Source organism: Pinus tabuliformis, chromosome 3_2, assembly GCF_031772625.1.
Source record: "Pinus tabuliformis cultivar Carrire ecotype Pingquan chromosome 3_2, CPIR1, whole genome shotgun sequence".
Taxonomy (NCBI): domain Eukaryota; kingdom Viridiplantae; phylum Streptophyta; class Pinopsida; order Pinales; family Pinaceae; genus Pinus; species Pinus tabuliformis.
This window is the reverse complement of record NC_142302.1, coordinates 919,972,498-919,978,497: the sequence shown is the minus strand read 5'-3', so window position 1 is coordinate 919,978,497 and position 6,000 is coordinate 919,972,498.

The window sequence follows — 6,000 nt, the reverse complement described above, 5'->3', positions numbered from 1 at the left end:
GCAGTTTTACAAGCTATGCCGCTCTATTTATTTTCCATCTTAGCAGCTCCGAAAGGGATTTTAAAAGAAATTCGAAATCTTCAGAGGAACTTTCTATGGGGATCCACAAGCTTGAACAGGAAATGGGCTCTTGTCAAATGGACAGAGGTTTGCAAAACCAAATCAGAAGGTGGGCTAGGTCTTAGAGATCCGCTCCAAAGCAATAATACCATGAGTGCTAAAATATGGTGGAATTGGGTCTCCAAGCCAAACACCCCCTGGGCCCAATTATGGCAAGCCAAATATGCCCGCGGCAGTCAATGGAATGAACTCATCAGAATCAATCCAACATCGCAGGGATCTCTTATTTGGAACAACGCAAAAACCCAAAGTAGCTTCCTTCAAGAGCATAGCTTCTGGGAAATCAATTCGGGCAAGACAGCTAGATTCTGGGAAGATTCATGGCAACAACTTCCCAAATTGGCTAATCTATTCCACAAACCTCACTGGCAGGCTCAAATGAACCAAGCAAACATTCCTTTGGTACATCAGTTCTGGCAGCCGTCTACAAATCACGACTTCCAATCATGGAAACCGGCGCGTCTCTGGCAAGCAGACTGGCAGGGAGAAGAGTACGCAGACATAGATCAGGAACTTAGCAACAGAAAGATTCGCCTCTCGAATCAGCAAGACAAACTCAGATGGGGATACACAACCAAGGGTACTTTTACAACCAAGGAAGCTCATCAACTACGCTACTCCAATCTCAGGACGGCAAAAGATCAACTATGGGAGCAAGTATGGCAAGCTGGGCATTGGCCCAAAATCTCAACCTTCCTATGGCTTCTCAGCAGAAAACGCATTCTCACCTGGGATAATCTGATCAAAAGAGGCATTGTAGGGCCATCCAGATGCCCAAACTGCAATACAAATTGTGAAACTATCAATCATTTAATGGAAGAATGCCCACTAGCAAAACAAATCTGGGGAAGAGTCGAGAAATGCAATATGAGAGCACACCCCAGGCAGGAGGACATAACAGACACCATAAGGACCTGGGAAAAATATCCATACAAGTGCCGGATCCTTAACTCCTTATGGCGCATTATACCAGGATTTCTATACTGGACACTGTGGAAAGAACGCAACCACAGAATATTCAACAGTACCTCAAGATCCATAGATGATCTATGGCTCAAGCTTAAAGAGAACTTACAGGAAACTCTGGCCATCAAAGTTTGGAGTGATGATGATATGCCGGAAAATCAACAGGAGCGTTGCATTATGAAGGAATGGAATCTAGATCTCAAATCCTTAGTCAAAGTGACCATTAAACCTTCCACCAGATCGGCTTCGCCCTCCTTTTGGTCCCCGCCTGTACACAATTCTTACAAGCTCAACTTTGACGGAGCGGCCAAAGGCAATCCAGGCCCTGCAGGCTTTGGAGGAGTAATCCGCCGTCATAGCGGAGAAGCAATGCTATTATTCTATGGCTCAATTGGGAAAGATACTAATAACGCCGCAGAGCTAGAGGGTCTTTGGAAAGGTATATGCATAGCTGAACAGCATCATCTCTCTCCTCTTGAAGTAGAAGGCGACTCTCTCATTCTTATAGAGGCAGCCAAAAGAATGCAAGCAGGAGCTAAGGCAGTCAAAATAGCCAAAAGCTGGAGATTGTTAAATCGTCTGGAATCCCTGGAAGAAAAGCTTCAAGTTCTCCACAATCTATCCTTCCATCATGTAAGAAGGACAGCTAATCAGGTAGCTGATCGGCTAGCTAATCAGGGAGCGTCTCAGTCAACACATTTCTTCTCTGGCCCTCTGGATATGGTTGAAGATGATAAGCTCAAACAGGATTGCATTTCTTTGGTGCACAAAGACATCCTTCCCCCGGATGCGGGTGTCTAGCAAGGGTAAGTGGCAGGTGGCCATTAAGGCACCACCGCAACTTGCTACCTGTCTCAATGCCAAGGCAGAGAGCAGGTACAAGTATGCGATGGCATGCAGCAAACAATTAAAGCACCAGGCAGTAGATGTTAAGGGAGATAAGTTCCAGGCGATTGAGGTTACGGGAGATCAGAGCGTGGTTCAGGCAGCATTGATGGTAAGCGAGACTGCTCCGGTTTCGAGGAGATCTGAATTGATGGAGTTGGATACGCAGCAGTTGGCAAGAGCGCAGGCCTGGCTATATACTGTGTCCGCAGAGAATGCTGCTAAGAGAATGTTGTAGGCTGTGGGCAGAGGGCAAACCACCGCTCTGCATCACTACCTCCAGCATATTGCGCAGTGTCTTCAGGAGCTTAGCTGGGGATCGAAGATGCGTCGTCGGGGGGTGCCATGTCGAGGTGGGCGTTCGGGGGTTCGTTACGATACTGAGAGGGAGGAACCACCTCCGATAGCTCCGATGGCCACCATTTCCCCTTCATCTTCCAGTTCAGAGGATGAATTTTTGCTCATGAGGGACTCCTATCAGTCCTTCCGCCTTCGCATTCCCAGAGGGCTCCTTCAGACGGATATCATGGTCAATTTTACATTGTATCTTTCCGAGGCTCCTCCAATCAACCCCACCGGGTCCTCCCCTGCTTTTGACAGTCTACACAGTAATGAAATTCTGCTGGGGGATATGTAGGGAAGATTGCACAGGATGCCCCGTCCGCAAGCGCCCATGGCTCATGTCGTCCAGCCTCCGCAGGCTCAACATCAAGAGAATTCCATCTGCGATGAATCAATGCAAGAGATTCAGCCAACTATGAATCAATGTGTCCAAACTGGGATTGCAGAACCGGTTCATGCTCTTCAGGGTATGGAGGGGCACATCCAGGTGGATGAAGAGTCCGTCATATGGCTACCGCCCAGCCCACCGCAACAGCAACTGCCGGCGACGCCCAGTCACCCTTCCTAATTCTGTTCAACAGCGCTGTTCCAGGTCTTGCTTTGTCTTTGCATATGTCATTGTTGGTCACTCTTTCAAATCTCGCTCTGTCCATGCTCTCGGCCCTATAGTGGCTTTGTGTTTCTGAGTCGGTTTTGTGAACTGTAATGGTGTCCACGCGGCACTTCTGGTTTTTTGTGAGGCACATCTGGACATTTTGTGAGGCACATCTGGCCTCTTTTTGTAATGCTGTCTCAAAGGTCTGAGTCTGAGTTTTTTGTCCCAGCTGTCATAGTCTGAGGGTGGCCCAGTCCCCTCTGTTGATGTATCTTATGTAAATATTTTCCTGCTTAATAGAAGTTACTTTTACCCAGAAAAAAAAAAACAAAATAGAATTATAAATCAACATCTAAACTGAAGTCAATGCCTATAGTGAAAGCAATCAAATAGGATTAGAAATCACCATATACACTAAAATCAATGAATTTAGTGGAAGCAATAAAATAGGAATAGAAATCGTCTACATTGAAACCAATGTATCTAGTGCAAGCAATCAAATATTATTAGCAATCAACATCTACATTGAAATCAATGCATCGAGTGTAAGCAATCAAATAAGATTAAAAATAACCATCGAAACTTAAATCAATACATTTAGTCAAAAAAATCAAATAGGATTAGAAGCAATCAAATATCATTAGAAATCAACATCTACACTAAAATCAATGCATCTAGTGCAAGAAATGAAATATGATTAGAAATCACCATATAAACTAAAATCAATGCATGTCGTGCAATAAATATTCTTCTCTCTCTCCCCCCTCCATATATATATTTCTTCCTCCATCTCTCCTTCTTTGTCTCTCTATCTCAACCCCCCAACACACGTGGTCTCTCACTCGATATCTACCAATCACTTTGTCCCTCCCTCTCTCTCCATCTCTCTCTGCTTCCCTCTCTTCACTTTCTATATATATCTCTATATCCCTTTGTCTCTCTATATCACCCCCAAAGAATACATGATCTTTCTCCAATATATCTATCTATCCCTTCCTCCTCCTCTCATTCCCTTTCTCTCTCTCTTCCCCTTCTCTCCCTCCCCCCCGCTTCTACCTTTCTTCCCTCTTGTTGTCATCTCTCCCTTTCTATGCATTTTTATTATCACTCCCTCTCTCTCTCTCTCCAAATTTCTCTTTGTATTTCTTTATTATTACCTCCCTCTTTCCCCCTCCAAATCCATCTCTTTCTCCCTCCCTCTCTCCACTCTCTCACATCCTCTCTCTCTCTCTCTCTTCACCCTTAAGCTCTGTTACTATATCTTTCCCTCTCTCCTGTCTCCTTCTCTCCCCCATTTGCTCCAGCTCTCCTTCTTTGTATCCTTCTCTCACATCCAAACATACACACTGTTTCTCCATCTCTCCCTTGCCTCTCCCTCTCTCTCTCCACTTCTCACTCTCTATGTATTTCTTCTTCCCTCCCTCTCTCCTCCTCTCTCTCAAGTTAGCTCTCTTGTACATCATTTCTCTCCCTTTCTCTCCTACCTCCCTCTCTCTTCCCCCATCTCTCTCTCTCTCTCTCTCTCTCTCTCTCTCTCTCTATATCTATATATATATATATATATATATATATATCTCCTCCAATCCTCTCACTATCTCCCTCCCTCTCTCCTTCTTTCTCTCCCCCTCCATATTTGTGTCTCCCTATCCCTCTCTTACCCTTCTCTACATCTCTCACTCATCTCCCTCTTGATTTCTCCTCTCCCCTATCCTTAAGTTTATCTCCATCCCTCCCTTGTTACTCCCCCTATCTCTCCACCTCTATCACTCTATGCATTTGTTCTTCCCTCCCTTATATATCTAGAGTTAATATATATCATGATATATTAATATATATTATAATATAACAAATTTAATATTGCATTAATCCAAAGTTATTAAATTTAATAATATTAATATTATAATATATTAATAGTAATAGTAATAGTAATAGTAGGGTTAATAATGTTTTTTTTTCTATATGGTATTAATAATAATTTGGCCCATGGTATTAATAATTATTTGGCCCATGGTATTTGGCCCATAAGGCTCACGTAAAAAAAAAAAAAAAAATTAGTCTTCGTAAATATAAAATATAAAAGCAGGTTTTATTTATTTACAATACCTCTAGTTTATCTATACTTTTATTTATTTACCATACCTATGGAGTAAATATAAAAAAAGATTTTATTTATTTACCATACCTCTAGTTTATTTATATTTTATTTATTTACAATACATCTTTTGTAAACTTCTTTATATTTTTAATTTATATTGTGTTTATGCATACGAATAATTAGATTGATTTTTAAATAAGGCATTAAAAATGTTAAATGTTAAACATTACATTTAAATTTACATTTACATTTACCTTTTAATGTGAGATCTACACCATATTGAGTTGTTTACATTTACATGTCTATGTTTTTGTGTGAGATATACACCCATACTAGGCTGTATAGCCCTCTAGGCGCAATTAGATGTTGATTTCTTATCCTATTTGATATATTTTTATGTATTTACCATACCTCTTTTTTGAGTGTTTGCAAACCTCTTCATATTTTAAATCTATATTTTGTTTATACATAATAATAATTAGATTGATTTCTCAATAGGATCCAAATGTTAAATGTTAAACATTACATGTTGTTAAATTTACATTTACCTAAGATCTACCCCTATACTACCCCTATACTGTAGAGCACCTCTAAGGGAAATAGCAAGTTATTTGTCATGAAATTATGTATATTTTTTAAATGAATTGAAAATAAAAAAAAATAACAAAGAAAAATATAAATGAAATATATAGCTAAATTAATTTGTTTTTGAAAATAAATCTAAATTTAGAATTGACATAAATATTTTTCATCATTTTATTCTTTTCATACTTCCATTTAAAATTTACAAAAACACAACAAAATTTCTAATTAAAATTATTTTAATATATTACCAAGAATGCAATACAATAATATAAGTGAAGTATTAAACTTCTACAAAATACATTAAGAATTTATTTTACCTATGCTTAATAAAATAAAGGGTAAATTTTCACACTATTGTATAGTAATTTGCCCAACTTTTGTCAAGCCAATTGCTATCATTATTTGATAATGT